The sequence below is a fragment of the Elephas maximus genome, chromosome 3, assembly GCF_024166365.1.
Source record: "Elephas maximus indicus isolate mEleMax1 chromosome 3, mEleMax1 primary haplotype, whole genome shotgun sequence".
In the NCBI taxonomy this organism is placed as follows: Eukaryota; Metazoa; Chordata; class Mammalia; order Proboscidea; family Elephantidae; genus Elephas; species Elephas maximus.
This window is the reverse complement of record NC_064821.1, coordinates 91415168-91427243: the sequence shown is the minus strand read 5'-3', so window position 1 is coordinate 91427243 and position 12076 is coordinate 91415168. Positions and strand designations below refer to the sequence as shown.

The 12076-nt window shown below is 39.6% G+C and overlaps 1 protein-coding gene across 2 annotated transcripts in view; it reads left to right on the top strand.

Annotated features, from left to right (window-relative positions):
• Positions 1-12076, top strand: part of BEND5 (BEN domain containing 5) — a 352434-nt gene that overhangs the window by 195520 nt on the left and 144838 nt on the right. The gene's annotated exons all lie outside the window — the stretch shown is intronic.

Sequence of the window (12076 nt, the reverse complement as noted above, 5' to 3'; positions counted from 1 at the left end):
CACAGATCAGGAACACACAATCAAAACGGGGAGGGCCTAGGCCTGCTTCTCTCTGAATTTGACACCTCAAGTACCCCTCACAATCCATTCTTCTCCCTCTCCCCTTCAAAAATATCGGGCTCAGTTGTAGAGGTCCCACAAGGCAAAGGAAATATACTGGAACATACCCATATTTGTTAGGGCTTGTTGTTACAAGCAAAAGAAATACAACAGGGACTGATTTAAACAAAATGGAGATTTTATTAGAAGAGTACCAGAGTATGGCATATCACTGAAGACTGTCAACTGGCCTCCTCCCCATGTAGGGAACATGACTGCCAAGTATCACATCCAGTGGCTTCTACTAGTAGAGAATGATTTACTCTCATTTTCCAGTTCAGAAATCTCCAGGAAAGACTGTGATTGGCCTGGCTTGGAGTATATGTCTACCTCTGGGCAAGTCAAATATATCCCAGGAGGCAAGAATATGCAAACACATGGCAGCCTTATTAGAACTATGTAGTTGAAATGTCTGTGGGAGGTAGGGGGACGAAGAGGTGAGCCTACTATTCCAGAAGAAAGAAGGAGAATCAGGCAAACAGAACAATGGGTATGATACCAAGTTTCCTTAAGGGGCAAGGTCTTGTCTATAAGAAACAGGAGAAGACATTGGGTTTTGCAGTTTAGACAAAGCAGACAGAACACAATCTTCTATTTCTTTTATTTAATTGTTTGAAATATATATCTTGATTTTTTATTTTTATTTTTTTATCATTGCACTTTAGATGAAGGTTTACAGAACAAACTAGTTTCTCATTAAACAATTAGTATACGTATTGTTTTGTGACATTGGTTACCAATGTCAACACTCTACCTTCTCGACCTTGGGTTCCCTATTACTAGCTTTCCTGTTCCCTCCTGCCTTCTCATCTTTTCCCCTGGGCTGGTGTGCTCCTTTAGTCTCATTCTGTTTTATGGGCCTGTCTAATATTTGGTTGAAGGGTAAACCTCAGGGGTGACTTCATTACTGAGCTAAAAGGGTGTCCGGGGGACATACTCTCAGGGTTTCTCCAGTCTCTGTCAGACCAGTAAGTCTGGTCTTTTTTTGTGCGTTAGAGTTTTGTTCTACATTTTTCTCCAGCTCTGTTCAGGACCCTTTATTGTGATCCCTGACAGATCAGTCAGTGGTGGTAGCTGGGCACCATCTAGCTGTGCTGGACTCAGTCTGGTGGAGGCGGTGGTAGTTGTGGGCCATTAGTCCTCTAGACTAATCTTTCCCTTGTGTCGTTGGCTCTCTTCATTCTCTCTTGCTCCCAATGGGGTGAAACCAGTGGAGTGTCTCAGATGGCCGCTCACAAGTTTTTAAGACCCCAGACGCTTCTCATCAAAGTAGAATGTAGAACGTTTTCTTTATAAAGTATGTTATGCCAGTGGAGCTAGATGTTCCCTGAGGCCATGGTCCCCACAGCCCTCAGCCCAGTAATTCAGTTGCTCAGGGAGTTTGGATGTGTCTATGGAGCTTCCGTGGCCTTGCCTTGGACAAGTAATGCTGGCTTTCCCAGTATTGTGTACTATCTTACCCTTCACCAAACATACCACTTATTTTTGTCTATTTAGTGTTTTTCCAGATCCAGTCCTCCCCTCCCTCGTAACCATCAAAGATTATTTCTTTTTGTGTGTTAAACTTTTTCACAAGTTTGTATATTAGTGCTGTCATACAATATTTGCTCTTTTGTGATTGACTTACTTAACTCAGCATAATGCCCTCCAGATTCATCCATGTTGTGAGAGGCTTCACAGATTTATCATCGTTCTTTATCATTGTGTAGTACTCCATTGTGTGTATGTACCATAGTTTGTTTATCCATTCATCTGTTGATGGGAATCTAGGTTATTTCCGTGCTTTTGCTATTGCCAACAATGCTGCAGTGAACATGGGTGTGCATATGTCTATTCATGTGATGGCTCTTATTTCTCTAGGATATATTCCTAGGTGTAGGATTGCTGAATCTTACAGTATTTTTTTTATTTCTAGCTTTCCAGAGAAGCACCATATCATTTTCCCAAATGGTTGTGCCATCTTGCATTTCCATCAGCAGTGCATAAGAGTTCCAATCTCCCCTCAGCCTCTCCAACATTTGTTATTTCCTGTTTTTTTTTTTTTTTTTCTTTTTCTGCCTGTAATGCCAGGGTGAAATGGTATCTCATTGTGGTTTTGATTTGTGTTTCTCTAATGGCTAGTGATTGTGAGCATTTCCACATATGTCTGTTAAGTGCTTGAATGTCTTCTTTAGTGAAGTGTCTGTTCATTTCCTTTGCCCATTTTTTAATTGGATTATTTGCGTTTTTGTTGTAGAGGTGTTGGATTTTCCTGTAGATTTTAGAGACTAGACCTTTATTGGATTTGTCACAGCCAAATTTTTTTCCCAGTGTATAGGTTCTGTTTTTACTCTTTTGGTGAGCATGTATTTAATTTTTAGAAGATCCCGGTTATCTAGTTTATCTTCTGGAGTTTGTGTGTTGTTAGTTATGGTTAGTATCCTGTTAATGCCATGTATTAGGGCCTCTAGTGTTTATCGTGTTTTTTTCTTCAATGATATTTATAGTTTTTAGTTTTAAATTTAGGTCTTTGATCCATTTCGAATTAATTTTTGTGTATGGTGTGGAGGTATGGTTCCTGTTTCTTTTCTTTTTTTTTTTTTTTGCAGATGGACATTCAGTTTTGCCAGCACCATTTGTTAAAAAGACTGTCTTTTCCCTATTTGGTGGACTTTGGGTCCCTGTCCAAGATCAGGTGACCACAGGTGGATGGATTTACACCTGGGTTCTCAATTCTGTTCCATTGGTCAATGTATCTGTTGTTGTGCCAGTACAAGCCTTTATTGACTACTGCAGCTGTATAGTAGCTTCCAAGGTCAAGTAATGTGAATCCTCCTACTTAATTCTTCTTCAGTAATGCTTTACTTATCCGTGGCCTCTCCCCTTTCCATATAAAGTCAATGATTAGTTTTTCCATCTCTTCACTGAATGCTGTTAATATTTGGATTGGGATTGCATTGTATTTGTAGATTGCTTTGGTTAGAAGTCAAATTTTCACAATGTTGAGTCTATCTATCCATGAGCATGGTATATTTTTTCCATTTATATAGATCTTTTCTGGTTTCTTACAGTAGTGTTTTGTGGTTTTCTTTGTATAATTCTTTTATATTCCTGGTTAGATTTATTCCTACGTATTTTTTTTTTTTAGGAGCTATTATGAATGGTATTGTTTTCCTGATTTCCTTTTTGTCATTCTCTTTGTTGGTGTATAGTAATCCAACTGATTTTTGTAAGTTTGTCTTGTATCCTGCTAATCTGCTGAATCTTTCTATTCATTCCAGTAGTTTTCTCATGGACTTTGGATTTTCTAAGTATAGTATCATACTATCCACAAACAGAGACAGTTTTGCTTTTTCATTGCCAATTTGGGTGCCTTTTATTTCTTTTTCTTGCTTTATTGCTCTAGCTAGGAGTTCCAGTACAATTTTAAATAAGAATGGCAATAAAGGGCGTCTTTGTCTTGTTCCTGTTCTCAAGGGGAATGTTTTCAGCCTCTCTCCATTAAGAATGATGTTGGCTGTTGGTTTTGTATAGATGCCCTTTATTAAATTGAGGAATTTCCCTTCTATACCTATTTTATCCCCCATGTGTCTGTCAGTTCATTGTACTGTGGGGGCTTGCATGTTGCTGTGATCCTGGAAGCTATGCAACTGGTATTCAGTTACCAGCAGGGTCACCCATGGAGGACAAGTTTCAGCTGAGCTTCCAGACTAAGACAAACAAGGAAGAAGGACCCGGCAGCCTGCTTCTAAAAAGCATTAGCCAGTGAAAGCCTTATGAATAGCAGCAGAACATTGTCTCATATACCGCTGGAAGATGAGTCCCCCGGGTTGGAAGGCACTCAAAAGATGACTGGGGAAGAGCTGCCTCCTCAAAGTAGAGTCGAACTTAATGATGTGGATGGAGTAAAGCTTTGTTTCCTGATTTCATTTGCTGATGTGGTGTGACTCAAAATGAGAAGAAACAGCTGAAAACTCCCATTAATAATCAGAATCTGGAATGTACAAAATATTGATCTAGGAAAATTGGAAATCGTCAAAAATGAAATGAAACACATAAACATCTATATCCTAGGCATTAGTGAGCTGAAATGGACTCATATTGGCCATTTTGAATCAGACAATCATATAGTCTACTATGCTGGGGATGACAACTTGAAGAGGAATGGTGTTATATTCATCGTCAAAAAGAATATTTCAAGATCTATCCTGAAGTACAATGCTGTCAGTTATAGGATAATATCCATACACCTACAAGGAAGACTAGTTAATATGACTATTATTCAAATTCATGCACCAACCACTAAGGCCAAAGATGAATAAATAGAAGATTTTTATCAGCTGTTGCAGTCTGAAAATTGATCGAACATGCAATCAGGATGCATTGGTAATTATTAGTGATTGGAATGCGAAAGTTGGCAACAATGAAGAAGGACTGCTGGTTGGAAAATATGACCTTGGTGATAAAACAATGCTGGAGATTGAATGATAGAATTTTGCAAGACCAACGACTTCTTCATTGCAAATACCTTCTTTCACCAACCTAAACGATGACTATGCACATGGACCTTGCCAGATGGGACACACAGAAATCAAACTGACTACATCTGTGGCAAGAGATGATGAAAACCTCAATATCATCAGTCGGAACAAGGCCAGGGGCCAACTGTGGAACAGACCATCAATCACTCATATGCAAGTTCAAGGTGAAACTGAAGAAAATCAGAGCAAGTCCACGAGAGACAAAATATTACCTTGAGTATATCCTACCTGAATTTAGAGACCATCTTGAGAATAGATTTGATGCATTGAACAGTAGTGACCAAAGACCAGAAGTTGTGGAATGATGTCAAGGACATCATACATGAAGAAAGCAAGTCATTGAAAAGACAGGAAAGAAAGAAAAGACCAAGACGGATGTCAGAGGAGACTCTGAAACTTGCTCACAAAGGTCGAGCAGCTAAAGCTAAAGGAAGAAATGATGAAGTAAAAGAACTGAACAGAAGATTTCAAAGGGTGGCTCGAAAAGACAAAGTAGTAATAATGACATGTGCAAAGAGCTAGAGATGGAAAACCAAAAGGGGATAACAAGCTCAGCGTTTCTCAAGCTGAAAGAACTGAAGAAAAAATTCAAGCCTCAAGTTGCAATAGTGAAGGATTCTATGGGGAAAATATTAAACAAAGCAGGAAGCATCAAAAGAAGATAGAAGGAATAAAGAGAGTCATTATACCAAAAAGAATTAGTTGATGTTAAACCATTTCAAGAGGTAGCATATGGTCAGGAACCAATGGTACCGAAGGAAGAAGTCCAAGCTGCTCTGAAGGCATTGGCGAAAAAAAGGCTCCAGGAATTGATGGAATACCAATTGAGATGTTTCAACAAACCGATGCAGCGCTGGAAGTACTCACTTATCTATGTCAAGAAATAAGCTTGCTGGCCAACTGACTGGAAGAAATCCATATTTATGCCTATACCCAAGAAAGGCGATCCAACCGAATGCGGAAATTACAGAAAAATATCATTAATATCACATACAAGCAAAATTTTGCTGAAGATCATTCAAAAGCAGCTGCAGCAGTATATGTACAGGGAACTGCCAGAAATTCAGGCTGGTTTCAGAAGAAGACATGGAACCAGGGCTATCATTGCTGATGTCAGATGGATCCTGGTTAAAAGCAGAGAATACCAGAAGGATGTTTGCCTGTGTTTTATTGACTATGCAAAGGCATTCAACTGTGTGGATCATAACAAGTTATGGATAACATTGCAAAGAATGGGAATTCCAGACACTTAATTGTGCTCATGAGGAACCTTTACATAGACCAAGAGGCAGTTGTTTGGACAGAACAAGGGGATACTGATTGGTTTAAAGTCAGGAAAGGTGTGCATCAGGGTTGTATCTTTTCACCATACCTATTTAATCTGTATGCTGAGCAAATAATCCGAGAAGCTGGACTATATGAAGAACAATGGGGCATCAGCATTGAAGGAAGACTCATTAACAACCTGTGTTATGCAGATGACACAACCTTGCTTGCTGAAAGTGAAAAGGACTTGAAGCACTTACTAATGAAGATCAAAGACTACAACCTTCAGTATGGATTGCACCTCAACATAAAGAAAACAGAAATCCTCACAACTGGACCAATGAGCAACAACATGATAAACAGAGAAAAAATTGTTAAGTTGTCAAGGATTTCATTTTACTTGGATCCTCAATCAACAGCCATGGAAGCAGCAGTCGAGAATCAAACAATGCATTGCATTGGGTAAATCTGCTTCAAGGGACCTCTTTAAAGTGTTGAAAAGCAAAGATGTCACCTTGAAGACTAAGGTGCGCCTGAGCCAAGCCATGGTATTTTCAATCGCATCACATGCATGTGAAAGCTGGACGACCAATAAGGGAGACCAAAGAAGAACTGACACCTTTGAATCATGGTGTTGGCGAAGAATATTGAATATACCATGGACTGCCAAAAGAACAAACAAATCTGTCTTTGAAGAAGTGTGGCCAGAATGCTCCTTAGAGGCAAGGATGGCGAGACTGCATCTTACATACTTTGGACATGTTTTTGGGAGGGATTAGTCCCTGGAGAAGGACATCATGCTTGGCAAAATACAGGGTCAGTGGAAAAGAGGAAGACCCTCAAGGAAGTGGATTGACACAGTGACTGCAACAATGAGCTCAAGCATAGCAACCATTGTAAAGATGGCACGGGACCAGGCAGTATTTTGTTCTGTTGTGCGTAGGGTCACTATGAGTTGGAGCCAACTCAATGGCACTTAACAACAACAACACCTATTTTTCTGAGAGTTTTTATCAGGAATGGGTGTTGGACCTTGTTGAATGCCTTTTCGGTGTTGATTGAGATGATCATGATCTTTTATTTATGTGGTGGATTGCTTTGATTGATTTCTCATGTTGAACCATCCTTGCATACCTGGTATGAGTCCCACTTAGTCATAGTGTATTTCTTTTTTGATAGAATATTAAATTCTGTTGGCTAGAATTTTGTTGAGAATTTTTGCATCTATGTTCATGAGAGATATTCGTCTGTCTCCAGTGAAGCCGTCTGGGCCAGGGCTTTTTTTTTTTTTGTTTGGAGTGTTTTTTTGTTTTGTTTTGTTTTTTTAATTACCTTTTCCATCTCTTCTCTTTTTATGGCTCTGTTTGGATTTTCAACGTCATTTTGTGCTAGTTTGGGTAGGTAGTGTGTTTCTAGAAATTTGTCTGTTTCCTCTAGGTTTTCAAATTTGTTGGACAATAGTTTTTCATAGTACTCTGTTATGATTCTTTTTATTTCAGTTAGATCTGTGGTAATGTCCTCCATTTCTTTTCTTGTTTGGGTTATTTGAGTCCTTTCCTGTTTTTTTTTTTTTTTTGTGTGTGTGCGTGTGTGTCAATTTGGCCAGTGGTTTATTGATTTTGTTGATCCTTTCAAAGAACCAACTTTTGGTTTTGTTGATTCTTTCTATTGTTTTTCTATTCTCTATTTCATTTTTTTCTGCTCTGATCTTTATTATTTCCTTTCTTCTGGTGGCTGTGGGCTTCTTTTGCTGTTCTCTTTCTATTTGTTCAAGCTGTGTAGCTAATGTTTTGATTTTGTCCCTTCATTCTTTTTTGATGTCTGCATCTATTGCTATAAATTGACCTCTGAGGACTCCCTTTGCTGTGTCCCAAAGGTTTTGGTATGATGCATTTTCATTCTAGCAATTTTTTGATTCCATCTTTGATTTCTTCTATTACTCAGTGGTTTTTAAGCAGGGTGTTATTCAGTTCCTATGTAATTGATTTTTTTTTTCCTTGCTCTTCCTGTTGTTAATTTCTTCTTTGGTGACATTGAGATCAGAGAAGATACTTTGCCTTATCTCAGTATTTTAGATTTTGTTGAGGGTTGCTTTGTGGCCTAAGATGTGGTCTCTTCTGGACAATGCTCCATGTGCATTGGAAAAGAATGTGTACTTTGCAGCTTTTGGGTGGAGTGTTCTATACATGTCTGTGAATTCATGTTGGCCGATTGTGGCATTTAGATCTTCTGTGTCTTTGCTGAGTTTCTTTCTAGATGTTCTGTCCTTTACTGAAAGTAGTGTTGAAGTCTCCTACTATTATTGTGAAACTATCAATTTCTCTTTTCAATGCTGTTAAAGTTTGTTTTATGTATTTTGGAGCCCTGTCATTGGGTATGTAACTACTTATGACGGTTATGTCTTCATGATGGATTGTCCCTTTAATCATTATATAATGCCCTCCCTTGTCTTTTTTGGTGGATTTTGTTTTAAAGTCTATTTTATCTGAGATTTCTATTTCCACTCCTGCTCTTTTTTGGTAGCTGTTTGCTTGATATATTTTTTTTCCATCCTTTGATTTTTAATAAATTTACATCTTTGTTTCTAAGGTGTGTCTCTTGTAGGTAGTATATTGATGGCTCCTGGTTTTTTAATCCATTCTGTCACTCTCTGTCTCTATGGTTGTATTTAGGCCATTTATGTTCAGTGTAATTACTGATAGGTATGAGTTTATTGCTGTCATTTAATAGTGTTTTTTTTTTTTTTTTGTAGTGCTGACATTTTCTTTGTTCCTTCCACTCTCTTGTACTGGATTCCTTTTGTTTGTGGATTTTTTTTTCCATTTCTTTTGTTTTTGTTGATTTTGTGTTTACCGAGACTTTGTTTTTCTTATTTATTTTGATGAGTAGGTTTGTTAACTTCCTTTGTGGCTACCTTGAAACTTACCCTTATCTTCCTAAGTTTGAACCAGCCTTTTATTACTTGGTATCGCCTTGCCTTCCTCTCCAATTCAAAGTTCTATGCCTATACTGTTTATGCCCTGTTTTATTGTTCAGACTTTGTTGTCATCTACAGATTAACCTCTCTGGTTCCCTGTTGTAAATCTTTTAGTTTTGATTAGTCCTTGAGAGTTCATTACCTAGGTTGTTACCTGAGTGATGTGGACTTGTGTCCTAGATTCAGGCTGTCATCTGATGTCTGTTCTCAAACTGAAGGACTCTGTTTAATAATTCTTGTAAGATTGGTTTGATTTGTACATATTCCCTTAATTTCTATTTATCTGGAAATGTCCTACTTTCACCATCATATTTGAACAAGAGTTTTGCAGGATATATTATTCTTGGTTGGCAATTTTTTTTCTTTCAAGGTTTTATATGTGTCATCTCATTGCCTTCTTGCCTGCATGGTTTCGGCAGAGTAATCAGAGCTTAATCTTATTGCTTCCCCTGTGTATGTGACTTCACTTTTCTCAAGCTGCTCTCAGGAGTCTTTCTTTGTCTTTGGTTTTAATGAGTGTGATTACGATATGCCTTGGAGATTTTCTTTTGGGGTCTAGCCTATATGGGGTTCTTTGAGCTTCTTGGATTGTCAGCTTTTTGTCTTTCATGATATTAGGAAAGATTTCTGTCAGCAATTCTTCAATGATCCTCTCTGTGTTTTCCATTTTCTCCCCCTGTTCTGAAACTTTGATCACTCACAAATTTTTTCTTTTGAGTGTATCCCACATCATTCTCAGGGTTTCTTCATTTTTCTTCATTCTTTTCTCTGATTTTTCCTCAAACAAAGTGATATCCAAGTATTTGTCTTCAGTTTTACTGGTCCCGCCTTCCATTGTTTCAAACCTGCTCCTCAGACCATCTATGACATTTCTGAATTCTTGTTGTTTATCTTTTGGATTTCTAATTGCTGTTTTTGATTATTTCTAGTTGCAAATTTATTTTGACATTTTGTTCCTGTGTTATTTTCTTGAATTTTTCCATTGTTTTGTCAGTCTTTTCCCTGATTTTGTCTGCCTTTTCCATGATTTTGTCTATTTTTTTCCTTATTTTTGTCTGTTTTTCCCTTCAACTCTTAGATAGCTCTGAGTATTAGAGATTTGAATTCCCTATCAGGTGGTTCCAGTGCCCTTTCTTCTACTGGAAGGTCATCTGGTATTTTATTTTGGATGCCTACTGGAACCACCATCTCCTGTTTTTAAAATGTTTTGATATTGTCTGCTGTCTTTGGGACATTCAGTAGCTATTTTCTTCATTTATTGATTATAGATTTGTTTGTTTCATCCTGCTTTTTGGTTTTATTTGGTTATGTCTGAGCAGGGGGGCTGGGCACTCTTTGTTGTTTGCTTGTTTGTGGCCATGATACTTCTCACTACCTTGTCCAATGAGCAGGACCAGTGGCAGGGAAGGGGTGGGAAGGGTTGTTTCTGGCATGTACTTGAGCAGACAGGGTAGGGCCAGGGGTCAGTGCAGGGCCAGTTCCAGTAGACCGTGCCTGTACTGCTCCGGTGTGCAATGCTTAGCATGCAGAGCAGATAGGCAGAAGGGAGGGGGAAAGCTGTGATGTGTGGAGCTAAGTGGGTATGGGAAAGAAAAGAGAGAAACAGGAGCCCCCCCCAAAAAAAAAAGTGCTGAGGGAGCCTGCTATTGGAGTGGTGCAGACCTGGGGAAGCTGTGTTACAGTGGCTTCCTAGCCAGGTGGTAAGGCACAGCCCATCCAGAAGGGACAGATACAGCACATGCAGCTAGGAGGGTGGGAGAAAGGAAAGGAAGGAAGGGAGGAAGAGATAATAAACCAGGCTTAAAACAAAACAAAACAAAAAAAAAGGTAGAGAGAAAGGAACACATGGCTAGGAGTTTGGGAGAAAGGAATGTAGAGAGAGAGAAGAAACTGAGGAAAAAGAAAAAAAAAAAAAGATTCCGGGTGGATGCCAGAAGGAAAGGAAGGGAGGTAGAGAGAGCCAGGTATTCAGGAGAAAAGAAAGGAGGGATGGTAGTGAGAGATAAGAAATCAAGGAGAGAAAAAAATCCCTAAGGGAGCCCACTGGCTTGGCAGCACAGACCAGGGAAGTGTCTTCCAAACTGTACAGCCCATCTAGAAGGGGTAGAGATGGCACAAAGCACCACATATTCAGGAGACAGGAAAAGAAGGTAAGTAGAGAAAGACAAGAAATTGAGACATGAAGAAAAACAGAAAGGAAAAAAAAAAAACAACAAAACAGGGATCCCACCAACATGGCAGCACCAACCGGGGAGGCACTTCCTCAGCCAAGCAGTGCTTCACAGCCTATCATGAAGGAGCGGAGCTGGCACATGGAGCCAGGTGTTCAAGAGGAAGGAAGGGAGTGAAGTGATAGAGAGAGGAGAAACCAAGGAAGCCAGAAAAAAAGGAACAACAGCAACAGAAAGATGGCCCTGAAGGAGCTGGCTGGTGTGGGCAGGGTGAATCCAAGCAGTACGGAGATAGCACCTCCTAGCTGAGCAGCCACAGCCTCCCGGAAAGCAGTGGAGGCTGAGCAAGGGGAAGAAGGGTCGGGGGTGGGAAAGCGTGAATCTCTGGAAAACAGGTGCTCTGTCTTCTGCTGGGAGCTCCTCTATGAAGCTGCCTTCCCATGCTCCCTGTCCACTGATCTTGGTGGCTGAGAAGTCCAAGACAGTGATTCCAAGCTGTGCTACCTGATAGGGGACCTCCACTCCATACCTCTCCTTGCTCTCTGTTCTTTCTCAGTTTCACATTCCATTTTGTGCTTGGTTGAGTTCTTTATTTCTTCATTTGATGCTTAGGATTCCAGGATTGACATTTGTCACTATTTTACTTAGTTTTTCAGGTCTTTGCTGTGGAGGGCAGCATGGTGTTTCTGTCTATAGTGCTATGTTGACTCCACCTCCCTAATCATCCTATTTCTGAAGAGCTATCAGAGAGAGTAGGACAGACATATTCCAGGTGGGGGACGATGGAAGAGGTGGGGCCTATACCCAAAACCCAAATCCATTGCTATCGAGTCGATTCTGACTCATAGAAAGCCTATATGTCAGAGTAGAACTGCTCCATAGGGTTTCCAAGGAGTGGCTGGTGGATTTGAACTGCCATCCATTTGGTTAGCAGTGACTTTCATAACCACTGAACCATCAGGACTCCAGGGCCTATAGAGAAATAGAATTTTTAACAATTAGAGCTGCCTGAGGATGAAGTGGATGTGTGGGCTGTAAGCTTG